Consider the following 15,351-nt stretch of genomic DNA (forward strand, 5'->3'; position numbering starts at 1 on the left):
AAAAATGCAGACAAGTAGGAAAAAGAAATAACACTTCCTAATGTCATCATCCATATATAAGTATGTTTTCATAAGAGTGCATGCCATTTCTTTCCAATCTTTTTCCTGTGTTTGAAGGCGTCCTGTTTCCATTGAGTCTGCATCTGAATTGTTATGATTTTATATGAAATATTATACCTGGAATTACAGTCACTTCCATCACAGACATAACAGCAGCAGGTAACGTTTTCCTGCAGCCACCGTGCACACCACCTCTGATCTACCTCATTCTCTAACTACTCAAAACTGTGGGGACCTCCACATCCCTGCATAAAAACACATAAATGGACCTTGAGGACTTCCATTGGTTCCCTGTAGATTTAGACTGATCTTTGAAACGTCCTATGTATCCACAAAAACAGCATTTCTGACTTGGAAGAGTCCCTAGTAATTACTAGAGTGCAAGCTCATTTTTAAAATGAGGAAAGTAGGGCCAAGAATAAATGATGTGACTTGCTCAAAGTTATGCAGTCAATGAGTCTCAGGACCACCCATTGTCACTGGGCCTGCTGGTGACCCTCCTGGGCTTTTAATCACACCCACCGCCTATCAATCATTTGTCACCAAAATTGGTGTGCAGTGGGGAAGGCTCTCTGAGCTTTGCCAGCCCCTCAGCCCTCTTCCTCAGAGCTCGCCTTAGGTTGTCGCTCGAGGAAGCTTTAACAAAAAGGATATGTAAATACTACCTTCCTACGTGGTTTCTGCAAATTTGACCTCTAACACTTGAGCCCACTCTGGGCCTGAACTCTTCATCTTCTGAAGAGGAAGCTATATTTTGTAATCAGCTACACAATGGAGGAAAGCATGTTAATAGCAAAGATAAAATCTCCAAATTGAATCCATCATTTGATTCTCTCTCTCATGGCCCCTGACTTGGAGCTACCTGAATCAGGGCAGCTATTCTTGAAGTCAGGGAAACAATCCAGAAATAAGAAAAAATTGTCCTGCATGCAAGATATCGTAGCAGAGGAACAAGGAACAGAATAATTCGCATCTATCTTTAAAGACAGAAAGTCAGGTTAGGATTCACTTGCCCTTCTACTCACTTCCCAATGTCAAGCTCTCTTGGAGGCGGGGAATATGAATCCCAGATGAAGCAGTGTAACCCCAGAAGGGAGGGTGATGTACCTACACTTCTCCTTTTCTCTCTTCTGTGTGCCTAATCAACCTCAACTTCAAATACATGGAAGGTAGCTCTATGTTTCTAAAGAAGCTCTCAGTGAGCAGCCATCAGCTTGATCTGGGAGGGAGGTACCTATCTATTCCTCTTGACGTATTTCTTACTCCAAACACAAGTCTCCTAAGTTAAACCTTCTGTCCCAGGAGTGCAAAGATAGCGGTCCTGATGAGGGAATGCCTTATTATGCAGTGCAAGTGACAGCCATCAGTAGACAGGGAACCACAAAATTGGAGCAGGAACGAGTCAGTCTCCTTGTCTAGGCACCCTCATGGGTTTACAGTTAATCCTTCTGCGCAAAGGACACAAAGCAGATTGAACTGGGCACCTAATTTACAAAGGGAACCTACCCTCATTGCTTGGGGTTGCAGTAGCATCACCTCATGTGTCCAGAGGTCACTTGCCCTGAACCTCACTGGTCAGAACTTAGCCAAGAACCCAGGAGCAGAAGTGCCCCCACCCTGCAACTTGATGAGCTGGGGTGAAGTTTAGGCTGTGAGGTTCAGGTATTTTATTCACGGGAGAGGCCGCCTCCAGAGCCAATTCCATTTTCATCGTTATGTCTTTCCAACCAGCATGATTCTAAGGTTTCTCATCCCACAAACAGATTAGAAATAGCAAACATTGAAAGGTGATTGACTCGACCGACTGAACGGTGGTGATGGAGAAGGAAAAGTACTCAGTTAATAAACATTCATAAACGTTCAGCCACCTAGACATGGACTCGGCTCAGAGGCTAAGACACCAGCACACCTCACCAGTTCCTTGGAGATCACCAGGTTACAACCCGGTCTGTCGACGAATCTCAAGAATGGCAGAATTCCTTGGTTCCTCCGAGTGCTTCAGGTGGCAGCTGACACATCACCATCTCTAGTTGCTCTGCTGGAGGCAGGTCTAACTCATCAATCAGTTTCTCAGCACACTTTCTGCCTGCTTCCCAGCACCTGTCACAATTTATACTGACGTTATTTATGACTTGACTCTTGTTACCTTTGTCTACCTGCTGCCCTGGATTTTGAGCTCCTCGTGGCAAACAGCCATGTTCTTCCTGTTCGTCGCTGACTGCCCAAAGTCTGCCTCTGTTGCTTATTGCCTGAAAGGTGCTTGATAAGTACATGATGGGTGAATCAAGAAATGTCACCAGGGAAGTATCTACATTCCTTGATGACAATATGTCATGTTAAAAACACTTAGAAAGATGACTAAAGGAATGTTGTATTTTGAAAGGACAGAAAATTTGGTGGAAGGTTATCACCATTTGTTGAGAAACCACCATGTGCCAGGAAGGGTAATCCTCACGATGATGAGTCCTCACTTCACTGATGAGGAAACTGAAGTTAAGCAACTTTCCAATTTTATGCAACTAGAGGTAATATTGGGACTTGAGCCAAAGGCCCACATCTCATTACTTAGACGGGTAAAGCTTCAATTACCTCCACTTACGGAGTAGCTCACACATTACCTGGGTGCTGCACGGGCATGGACCAGGAACTGGGTTCTGAAGGGACTAATTAGGAAGGGAGGAAGGTCATGCAGATTGGGGCTGAGTCAACTCTGAGAGTCAAGACAGGGAGACCCAGTTCAAAGGGCAGACGTGGGATTCTAAAAGAATCAAAAGTCAAGAGTCCTTTGAAAACAGGATCTGAGTCATCCTTCAGCCCACTCAGATCTGGCTTCAACATGCCCCACCACCACCACTTTCCCCCAAAAAGCTCTTACTTATGTGTCCAACAACTTTGACATTCCCCAGTCCAGTGGACCATATTTATTTTTTTTATTGTGCCTGGCTTCTCAGCAACATCTGACAGTCTGACCGTTGTCTCTTTTGTGAATCAGTGTTTACTCCTCAGCACCCCCACTACCTTCTCCTGGTCTTCCTCTTACCTTCAGTTCTGCTCCGTCCCAGCCTCACCTGCCACTTGGTTCTCCTCCACTTGGGCGGTAAATGTGGGTGTTTTCAAGGTGAAGGTAATATTTTCTCCTTTTCATTCATGCTTCACTCAGCTCTCTCTCTCCCAGTAGGTAAACTCATCCATTCCTATGGCTTTAAATATTATTGACAGGTCTATGACTCCTAAGCTTTCATTTTCCATCCTTCACAATACTTTGGAGCTTCAGATTTGATTTACCAATCGTCTGCTTGGCATTGGTATTTGAATATTTTAAAGGCAGTTCAAATTGAATATGTTTATATATAAACTAATCACCTCAATTATGATTTTTTAGCAGCCCCAATGTTGAGGAAGGAACCTACCTACCCATTTGAGGAAGACAGGAACCTAATCTGGTCCTTATCTCCCCCCTCCTCAATCCTCACATACCAGTTATTTTTCTCCTCCCCACCTATACTCTGTCCCCAGTTTCTTTCCTTTCTTAGCTTTAGGCACATTATAGACTTCACTGTGGAAGAGCGGTTAGTATGAGCAGTATTTGAGTGCTTTGAATGATGATAACTCTCTAGTCAACTGTCTAAATAACACCTGATTTACCTTAAAATCCTTACCTATCCTTCGATAGTCATGATACGGCAGCCAAGGAGGGATGAAGGACAGTAAAATGTGCGTCTGCGCTTCAGCTGCGCGATTTGGCTCCTAGGCACTTACTTATTCACAGGAAGTAGGAGCCCCTGTCCACACCACGACTCGGACATGAGTGTTCACAGCACTTGTACTGACGTCAATAATAGCCAAGAATTGGAAACAATCCCACGTCCGACAACTGGCATGAATGAAACATGGCATAGGCATGCAATGGAGTACAAACCCAGCAATTAGAAAAAGGACGAACTACTGATAAACACAGCAACACGAATGAATGGCCAGACAGTTGGAGGGGAAATGCCAGACGCAGCAGCCGCCTCCTGTGCAATTCCACACGAACCCAAGTCCCTCTGAAACTCTGGGAAACAAACTGGGGTCTAGCGACATGAAGTCCATCAGTAGTGTCTCGGGGCAAGGAGCAGAGGAAGGGGGTCTGCAAAGGAGCATGAGAAACTTTGGGGGGCATGAAAATGTCTGGTACCTTCACTGTGGTGGTCTCACAGGGGCTTACGGTGGCGACACATGGAATCACACACTTTAAGCAGACACAGTTTATTATACATAAATTATGCCTCGATCAAGTTCGTAATATTTTCTAATTGGCAAAAGATTTAAGGCAGGTACTTCACAAATGGCCATTAAGTACATGAAAAGAAAAAGGCCCACACCCTTAGACAATAGATAAATACAGATTTATACCACAGAAAAAACACTGAATACATGCATTTTTTTATCATTGTAAATTATACCTTAAATTCTAAAGTGTACATCTTAAAAAAGAGAATAAAACTTTTTAACATCAGAAACAAAGCACTTGGAAATTCCACTTGCAAATATCTGTGATCAGTACTATAGGTTATTCATGTCAGAAAACACTCGGAATGTCCTTCCCCGGGAACTAGGTAATAAGTTTTAGCACGTCCATAAAAGGAAAGACCATATACTATGGCAAGAATGAAGAACTGGGACCATTAAATACTGGCCTGGAATGAACCCATGATGTATTATTAAGTCTGTGTTTCCATATTTACGTGCGAGAAGAGGACCGTAAATATGCCCAGTGTATCTGAAGAACCCCCAAGGAACTGGTGAGCTTGTCACCTCTGTGGAGGAGAGCTGGCTGGCTGGGAGCACCTGGCGTGGGGCGGGCGCTTTCCACGGGGGACCAAAAGGGGCCACTCTCTAAACCTGACAAGCTCAAGCGAGGCCTGCGTGGAAGCCTCGAAAACCGAAAGTAGCGGCACAGGATGATCTTATCACAAAAATTCCTGACTGCCACCAAGTCGGAGCAGGCAGTTGCTTCCCAAGCCTGTAACTTCCTTGACAAAGGCCAGTCTTCACCATCACTGAGCCTGTCCCTGGTCCCTTCTTTGCATGTACAATAACACATCGGGTAACACACCATTATCCTGTATGGGAACCCCAGAGTAATTTCCTTCCCCCCCACCCCCCAACGCCTGTGGCACTACCACCACGCCAGAGCAGAGACCAGAGGTCCCCTGAGTGTGATGGTTACGAGTTGCTAACCGTCAACTATTCTGGACCCACCAATGTCAAAGTGTGTGTCCTTCATTTTACTCTTTACCCAACCCCAGAGTGTTCCCCAGCTTTGCTCCCTTCCACCTCCCTAATCTGCAGCCAGTGGATTTCATGGCACCCCCCTAGGCCTCCTCCAACTGTGACGTCTGAAAAAGGCGCAGCACTGCCATTGTCCGGAGCATTTCTCAGTCCCTCGGGACGTTGCTTCCCAGCACCCGTGGTTGGTTCGGCTCAAAGGAACTCATAAAAATTCTTACAGGTTTGGATATTTCTGAAGCTGACACCACTCGGCACATTTTTAAACCTCTTTCATTGTAAACTATGTGAACGTGTCAAGTTCTCAAAGTTTAAAATAAGTTAATAAATTAAATGGACACAAACAGCCCACCATATCTCTAATACTTAAATACTTGAGAGTATCCCAAGCCCGTGTCTTGTCTCGAGGGTCCCTTAGACTCTTACCTCATCACAAGGCAAGTCTCAGTACACACGGTTCTCCTTTCCCCTCCCCCGCCTTCCCAGCTCCTAAGGCTGGGAGGCAGGGAGCGGCATAGAGGGGCTCTATGGAAAGTGACCTCTCTGGGCGATCCAGTCTTAAATTCCTAACTGCCCCAGGCCAGTAACGACTTGGTGAAAGGTTTCGGGCCAGCCCTGGCCTCTGTTCCTGTGCTTCTAGGCTAGCAAGCCTTTGACCAGGCACCGCAATACCCCTGAGGGCTAGCAACCCTTTGTGAGAGCGCTTGATCTTGGTAACCATCCAGTTCCCCGCGTGGCCTTCTTCCCCCTCCAGGTCTTCTTCCTTAGTTCCCCCCTTCATTTCACATGCACTTAAAACACACTGTCATTCTCTAGAGCATTTGAGATCTTGCTCCCCGGCAAACGCCGTCAGGCTGGCTCAAAGCAAGGCCTTCAGAGACTCTCCACAGGTTTGGACATTTCTTGCTGCCAGCCCAGGGGCACCGGCATCCCCCCCTGGGGCGGCACCACTCTCCTGTCGGCCTCCACAGACACCCCCCAGCAGGACTGGCCCTTCGTGTCCTCTGCCTAGGTGGTATATGAGGGGGACAAGGAGAGCAGAGACCTGGGAAGACATTATTCTTCTGATTGTGACGATTTAACCTTTAAAGAGGTAGAGAAAACATTTGAAAGATGTCAGTACTTCCTAAATATTAATACATATTTAAGAAAATTCCAACTAAAACCCCACTCCAGGGAGATTCTGGCTGTTAGGTAGCCGAGGTGGCTGAGGAGGGACAGGGAGCCAAAAAGGTCCAAGGAAGGCCTTTTATTTGAGGCGGGACACTGCCATCAGGTGAGGTGGCAGCGGCAAGGGAAAGAGTAGAAGGGTTTTTACGGGTGCATAGCAGACTCCCAGGAGGGTGAGTCACCCTGCTGCTCTGTCCCAGGTGTCCTGGGTATAGCTGTTTGCAACACAATGTCCTCTGATCAGGGATGACTGACTCGGATGGACAGAAAGCCCAGGAGAGGGCCTTGCCTCTGGGAAAAGCTCGAGGGAGAAGGGAGGGGCGGTGAGGATTCAACCAGTGTCCAGCCAGATGCCAGCGGCTAGGTCTCATTTGCTTCTGATACAGGGGAACCTTGTGGTCAGGTATTTAGATGGTGACACACACCATCTTTGTTCCAGCAATAGGCGGTGGCTTGTGTCCACCTTGTCCCAGTAGCTTCTAGCACTTGCCCCCTTCCCCCACCCCTGCAGTGACACTTCTTCCTGGTAAGCACCCGGGAGACATGGATTTTTTCCAGAGGTGGGTCTGCAGCTTTGATGTGACTCATGGGCCTTGCTCTTGAAACCAGTTGTCCACTGGCCTCCAGGATGGCGAGGCTAGACTCCTCCTCTGCCTGCTTTGCTTCTCCCTCCTTCTCTCCTGGGTCTCTTCCCCTCAGAGGCCCCAGATCTCAGAGCTCCAACCACTTCTTGCTCTTTATATTCTCTTCTAACCCCTGCAGGATCCCATTTGATCTTAAGTAGCATCTCTACTACATACACTGCTGATCCCACGGGTTACCTCCTGCCTGACCTTTCTCCTGAAGGTCAAACTCAAGTCCAACCACTTGTGCCCTGTCTTCAGCAGAAACATGGCGAGTCCGCACCAGACTCTTGCGTCCCCCCTTTCACACACCCCTCCCCCATTGCTCTCTGTGTCCTGAGGACCCTCTCCCACACCCCACCTGCAGTGCCTTGTCCTTCGTGGTGGCTCTTCCTTCAAAGTGCACCTGGAGTCTGACCCCAGCACCCCCACAGCACCACGCCAGGCCCCCCGTCTCACCGGGACTGTTAAAACCGCCTCTCACCTGCTTTCATTCCAATGTGCACACAGCCACGGGAGGGATCTGGGCAGAACTGAGGTCGACGGTGCGGTGGTGACTTCTCCATTTCCTCCCTGTCCAGTTGTCAGCAGAAGCCGAACACAAGCGATGGCCTCCCTGCATCCCCCACCCCCCTCCCCACCTCCCGCCAGCCACGCTGGCTCCTGGCTGCTACCTAAATGAACAGGCTCACTGTTTGTTTGTTTGCTTTTTAATATTTTATTTATTGATTTATTTTTACAGAGGGGGAAGGGAGGGAGAGAGGGAGAGAAATATCGACAGCTTGCCCCTCACACACCCCCTAACCAGAAATCTGGCCCGAAACCTAGGTAGGAACCCTGACCTGGAGTGGAACCGGTGACTTTTCATTCTGGGACTCCACTCAGCCCGCTGAGCCACCGCTTCCAGACCCTGCCTGACCCCCTGCCTCTCTGCCTCAGGGTGAGTGACCCCCCTGAGAGGGTCACTCAACCGGCCCCTCTCAGCGAGCCACCACTCACCATCTCGTTTAACGGGTATCGATGGAAGAAGCATCCAAACCCATAAGAATCGTTACGAGCTGATTCGAGCCAACCCGATGACAACTGCTGGGAAGCAACCTCCCAAGAGATGAGGACACACTCTGAGAATGGCAGTGCTGCGTCTTGTTTATTTTAGATGTCACAGTCAAAGGAGGAGGTGTCAGGAGGGTCACAAGAAGTCCACTGGTGATGGATTAGGGAGGGGGGAGAAAGCGAAGCAGGGAAATCTCTGGGATTGGATAAAGAGAGAAATAAAGAGACAGAGCCACACTTCTCTTGCATAGATGGGTGCCAGGGAAGTTAATAATGAACATTTATGTCACATACAGACTGTGTGCGGGGAGCAAGGTGACAACCAGGGGCCCCGTGGCCTCACGCTCTGATGCAAGGTTGTGTCCTGAGGGGTCTGGACAAAACGAAATTCCTCAGACAACCCGAGGCCTGTTATCTTAGATGCAAAGGACAACAGACAGGCTTCCTTAAGGTCGAGACTGCTCTTAGTCGAGGAGGCTGCAGGCCTGGGACAGGACTCCCCCCCGTGACTCACTTTCAGTTCAGAAGTTTTGGTTTCGGACCATCCTAGGAGGTGACTTTGGGACTCCGAGTGTGTGAGACTTCCTGGCACACCTCTCCTGAGCTTGTCAGCTTCCGTCTGTGGCCCTGTGTGTGCCCACACCTGCACTGATCACTCCGATCCTCTGTCCCCCGTCACTCTGCAGGGCACTCACCCCACAACGCCTGCGTGCTCGGGCCGTCTGCCACCGTCCAGCCCTGTGCACCGAGGACGGCGAGCCGCGCCCAGCGCCCAGAGATGCTCCGTGAGGCTCCTGCATCACGTGGGGCGTCTGAGGAGGTTACTGTACAAAGCACTGCTTGGACACCTCGGGGCTCGGCTGTGGAGCCACTCACCTCAGGACATGACCTTGACAGTGGAGAGTCAGGCCTCCCTGGTGGGGCTGGGAGCGAAAACCCCTGCTCCATTTCCTGCTGCCAACAGAAAGGGAAACTTCCCCTGCCCCCACCAGCCAGTTTCCCTGAAGACTTCCCTCCCAAGCTTCCCTCTTCTGAGGCAGGTACTGAGCAAAGACACTGCATGCAATCTAACCCAGGGTCTGAAAAGCGAACTTTAGAGACGTCTCCAAGTCTCAGAAAAGGAGGGGTAAGAAAATCCACCAATATTCCTCAATTAAGAAATTGAGGAAACTCAATCCTCCTTTAAATGTGAAAGATTACAAAACAAACACACACACAAGTTCAGGTTGGGGAAGGTGGGGTTAAAAGAGGAAAAAGAAGGGGTTACGGACAAATCCTTATTAGCAAAGTCCCATAAAGGGCCTGGTGATCCAGTCGGCCCCCCTATCAGATACAAACACCTCACCAAGCACAGAGTCCCAAGGTGGGGGCCGAGAGGCAGTGCCAGCTTCCTGCAGTCAGGAGAAACCAGTGTCAACCCCGGGTAATCTGTTCACCCAGGGCCGGTCCCTGAGCACCTGCCTCTTGACTCTTCAAGGGCTCAGACAGCGCCTGGGGCCTCCCCACACCCAGCTTGCACTTGGCCTCAAAACCCTGCTGTCATCTTCCCAGCCTGAAACCACAGTATCAATCTGGAGCCTGAGCCTTCTCCCCACCCCCACCCTACATGCAGTGAAGTGGGCCTCAAAACGACCTTAAACTAAAGGCAACGGGGAGCTATTATGCGGAGGTGCGGGCTGTGCAAAGCCTCTCCGGCCTGAGCCAGCAGTGCCCATTGAGGGCACACACCAGGGTCCCTGTTAGCCAGTCCATCCATGGGCCATGTGTGCCTGGGCTGCAGTGCCAGCTGCTTTGGGCCCTTCACTGCCCTTTCCTTCTCTGCAGCTGCTATGACAAATAGCAGCTCTTTTGAGTGTGAGGAAGAGCACTGGTTCTTAAAGCTTCTCATGAGAAACCTCAGAGAAGAGTTGCTGACTCGAGCCATGGGAGGTGAAGGGGTCTTCTTTTTTCTGCGGTGTTGAGAGATTCATTATATGTTTAGATCATTCACATGACCATGAGGACTCAACTGAAGGATACTCGTAACCACAGGAACCTGCTGGGCCCCTCGGAGGGCTCAGGGCTGAGCCGTGCACTGGGCTCCACTGCCCAGTCTGTCCACGGGTCTCCAAGGAAAGGAAGGCACATTGCAGGCGCAGCCCGTGGCCCCCGAAACGAAGGCACTCGGCCACTATGTCCAGGGCGACCCACCAGGTGCTTCACCTGTGCTGTTTCAAGTCATAACAACCTGACATGACAAGCACTTAGGACAATTTGCAGAGGAAAAAAACCAAAGCTTTCAGTTGGAAAGATTAAAAATGTAGAGCATGCTCAAGGTCACATTGAGTTCTTGGCAATTTTTCAATCCCTGTTCATTTGGTCATTCCTGTCTTTTAAATATGTATATGTATACGAGTAATAAATATATGTGCATGTATATGTTATACAAATATATGTTTTAGAAAACTATAATGCATGAGTGCCTATATATCAAATGTGAAATACATAATTTAATACAAAGTATTCATAAAATATATAATGTAAATACTTAAGTAGGGATGGAATACCTTCTTGTATACATTCAGGTGTATGATGGAGCAAGAAGCAACCGGGGAACTGGGGCTGCCCAACAAAGGCGTGTCTCTCTCACTCTTTACGTCCATCACACAAATGTCACCTCTGCATCCAGCTGAAGGGGCCACTCCCTGTTGCCCTGGCCCAGAAGGAGGAGGAGGAAGCCACTCTCTAGGGCATGGCTGTCACCTGCCATAGCAGGGCCCATCTCTGATGTCCCTCCCCCTTCTTTCTGGCAGCTCAGGCCACAAAACGAACCACGGCGGCAATTTCTGATCCTCTGATCAACTGTAGGAGTAGGAAAGCAATTTAGTTTGGATTTCTCTAGCTCTGTTCATCACTGTTCCACCTGCAACACACTCCCCCCACCCCCTTGCAGACCCCCCACCACCTATAAACGTCACTTTGAGCCGAGCTTCCGGACCTCTCCTCAAAAACGATTTCTTTCCTTCTATGGCCCCCTGTTACTCCAAGACAATTCTTTTAAGGCAGTAGTTTTACTGGCCATTCGAATTCTTTGCACATGGTATCAGTTAAATTTTTAAAATGGAAAAAATTCTCATATAAAACATGAGAGAACATTTTAAGACTTCCAAAATATTCTCTGCATCTATATTCTTCGTGAACAAACGTAAGGTCACACAGTTATCTCTCAGTGTGCAGAGTGCCTGCGTTCCTGTTCAAGGACATAAGCCTGGCACGAGGTCTTTGCCACATGACCTTTATTACATGAGATGAGAGAAAATTATAATAATTAAATTGTAAGTAGCTCGAATGCCTCAAAATACCTCTTGAGTTGTTCCCTAATAAACTGCACATTCTATCAATTATTACATTTTATATAGGCAAGTAAGCCAGGCAAAACTTGCTGCTTGGGAAGTGAAATGATTCCTAGTTCAACCTCCTTACCCTCCACTTCCTACTCCTGATTCTCTCCAAGGCCAGCCAGCTTGAGTTCACGGTCATTGCACATGTACCATAAATCGAAGGGGAGGTCCTTCTTTCTTCTACAGCAGGACTGTCATCGCCCCTAATAATTTTTAGTTGGATGTGTTTACATAATGTCAACCACAATAATGATAAGCTCTGATTATAAGCTGTGATAAACTCTTGTGTTTTTATAATATTCCATATTTGAAATATACGCATTTCAAGTGAGGTCTATCATGGTATGGAGTGTACTTGACCACCAGACCAAAACCTATCAGCAAATACATACAGGCACCCACAAGATGAGCCAGAACGAACTGGAGAAAGGAACGTAAGGGCCAGAGGAGAGCCAGAGGCTTAAAGAGGTGGTGGCATTTCTGAGCCAGGAAGGGAGAGGCTGCAATGCCTTCAGCAGCTGCGCCGGCCCCAGGAACTGGAGGATCAGGTTTGGTGGTGTTGACATGAGCAAGAGACTTGACATCCTCTCTGAAGGGGACAGTTATCGCCCACCCAGGCCTGTGAAAGTGGACCCAACTGGCCAACACTTCCCATTTTTCAAGAAAAACCAGGATCCACATTTTCAATATGAAATCTCTTTGTTTTTAAATGTCGCCACTAATTCCATTAAAATAAATATTGAATGGGCTCCACACAATCACATCTGTATCCTGAACTTGGTCTGCAGGCCACCAGTTGTGACTTTGAGGCTCCTGTTTCCAGTTCCAACTGTAAGCCCGAGGCAAGCAGCAACACCTCGGACAAAGTTATTTCCCCTCGGTTTGAAGCCTGCATCGTGGGCCAAGCGTTGTGCAGAAACTTCCTTCAACACCCCTGTGCAAAGCAACGAGCGAACAGCAAGCAGAGCCAGAACCCGGCTTTCCAAACCGCCATCCTGCTTGGTAGGCATTTCGCAATCCTCAGCCCCAGAGATAATGAAACAGCCTAATGACATAACTACTAACAAGAATTCTAATGACAGGTGAACACCAAAGCGGCTGTACGTCAGCAACATTATTCCTGAAAGAGAAGCTGCTTCCTCCACACTGGGCCGAGGCAGGTCTCTGCAAATCGAGTGACCCAAAGAGAGAGAGGAAGCCGTGGAGAAAACCGAGCGCGCCCACCAGCAGGAGGAGCAGCCCCACATCTCAGCAAAAAAGCCTACGGAAGTCACTGACCCTTAGCGTACAGAAATAGGTGACTCCTGTTAAAGAGTAAGTCTCCCTGCAGCCCCCCTGCAGCCCCCTAGCTGTGCTGCCCAGGGGCGATGCGGTTAGCACATTGTTGCGGCTTCCTAAAATATCCCCAGAAGAGCGGGTGCATGCATGTCCTCTGAAGCAGAAGCCTGTTTTAGACATGCATGTTCTTAGGGAATTTTAGGGTCGGGAGGGACTGAATTCAGTCCTTTCTTCAGCCTCCCCTCGCTCCCACTTACTACTCCTGAACACAGATCTAAGGGTGAGAAACCCATTCCACGCGGAGGCAGCCCATTCCACTTTGAGACAGTTCCGGCAGTTTGTAAAAGTTTTATGATTCTGAAATCCACCCCTTTGATGTTTTTCTTCACCCATTCCTGCTTTGACCTCAGCGGCCGGAGGAAACAGGTGGTCAGAAGCCTCCTGCCTAAGACAGACGTGAATGTGGGAAGGATCCTATCTTCACCCTGCCCCAGTCCTGGTTTCTCCTCCCCTTCCTCAGGGGCTTTGCCGCCATGTTCCTTCTAGAAGGGATTAAACTCATATTAAAATACTCAGAAGCCTCGTCTAAGAGGGAAGCTGCTCATTGGAGGAGGAAAAATGCCAAGAGTATGAAGAGCCTGCACTGAGAACACTGAGATGCCACGTGAGCTCTAATACGGGAAATACCAGCAGCCCCCGTATGTCCATGTTAACACGGTGTGTGTGGATGCTTTGTCCGGGACTTTTTGGCTAACTAAAAATTTTGGTTGCGTCTCCTCTAAAAAGTTGCCTCAATACCCTGAGATAGAATTTGAAGACCCAAAGTCTATCTGTCTCATGTTTGGGAAAGTTGCACTCTGTGTGGCGAAGAATGTGGCTGGGACTTGGGTTCAAGATTTGCCTCATGACTATCGAGTGTGTTTTGGGACTAGGGAGGGTTATGTATGTGAACTTCCCAAGCCAAGGCATCATCTTTCCATAAAAACCAGACAAACGTGTAGCCTGGCTCATAGGGGGTCGGATCTGATGGTGCTTAGTAGCCCTGAGTCAGGGCTGCCCTTGCTGTCCCTGTGGCAGTGGCCTTTGCCCCAGACGTGGTCTGGGATGTGCCTGGCCACCATCTATGCAGGGCCCAGTCTGGGCAAAGCTCTGTCCCTCAATTCATCATTGTCCTGAGCTCGCGCATACAGTCTTGTGCTTAACAAGTACCACAGTTATGTGTAAACGCCACGTAGCTGCCAAGAAGTGCCAAGTTATCCTGACTGTCACTCCTGTGTCGCAAGCTCAGAGGAGCCCGAGCTTTGCAAGGGTACCCCAGGAGATGCTGAGCTCGCCCACCCCCGCATTCTTTGAGGTCAACCTCGTGTGGGGTGGGCGCCTGTCACAAAACAGCGCTGGAGAGGACGCTGCGTCCCGAAAGGCGGGCAGTGAGGAGTCTTCACACACTGCCTGGTCTTGCGGAATGCAGGGCAGAGATTCCCACGTGGTCTGTACAGTTAGTTGCAGCTTCGATCGGTTGGTGTGTTACCAAATGGACAACATGGTCTGTGCCACCCACGGGACTTGCTCGATAGAAGGCTGGCAAACCAAAGTGAGGTCTTGTCAGGGAGGGGCATGGGACCCAGTCGTAAGACTCTCTCCCAGCTCCTGCTACGTCCCACTGTTGTATTTCTGGCTCACCTTCCCCGACTGTAGCTCGGTTTCAGTTTGTGACTTGTGACAGGTTTCCTGGCACCTCATTTGGGACCCGGGGAGGGAACCAGCACACGGCCTCCGGAGTCTTCACAGCCTTCTTCACTCGGGGGTAGAATGAGCTTGGGGGTGGTGGCAGGGAGTTCAGTGGTTGTCCCAATGTGTTCAAACACAGTAACGCAAATGACTCTAAATGCAGAGGAAAAGGGGCAGTTCTAGGGATGCTGAGGGGCCCTGGGCCTGGCACCTGCGGGAAAGGAAGGAGAAAAGGTGTTCCTTTCCTCCCAGGACCAGACTGGGTACACACACTTGAATTCCACTTACTCTGCTTAAACCCCGGGGAGACCAGACCGACCAGTCTCGATGTTGGTAGGTGACCTTATGAGAACACTTGGGGATCGGGGTGTAGAACGGGGCCGAGAACATCTGTCCAGCAGGGAAGGAGTGACTCTGTGGAAGTTATTTAGCTAACAATCCTGCAGCCCCAAGAAAGCCTACTTTCTTCCCACCCAGTCCTTGGCGAACCTCCCAGGGGCTGCTCCTGACTCAGTCACATGGGGCTGTCTCAGGGGAGTGGGGCGCCTGGCTTTTCTGTGGAAGCACCTCCACAGGCTGGTGTCAGGCCTGCATTCTAAGCCCTTGACTTGTGAGAAATAATTGACAGCACGCGTTTGCTTTTCAAGTACCCTCGGCTGGTTCCTGGCCTCAGAGGGCCGTGGGCTGCCTGAGTTCTCATGCATTCATTCCGTTAACATTCCCCAAGGCCCGGCTTTGTGCCAGGAGTCGGGCGACCACATCTCAGACGATTTCGAGGATGCTTGATG

This window comes from Artibeus jamaicensis, unplaced genomic scaffold (assembly GCF_021234435.1).
Source record: "Artibeus jamaicensis isolate MK-2021 breed Jamaican fruit bat unplaced genomic scaffold, CSHL_Jam_final contig_1016, whole genome shotgun sequence".
NCBI classification, from domain to species: Eukaryota; Metazoa; Chordata; class Mammalia; order Chiroptera; family Phyllostomidae; genus Artibeus; species Artibeus jamaicensis.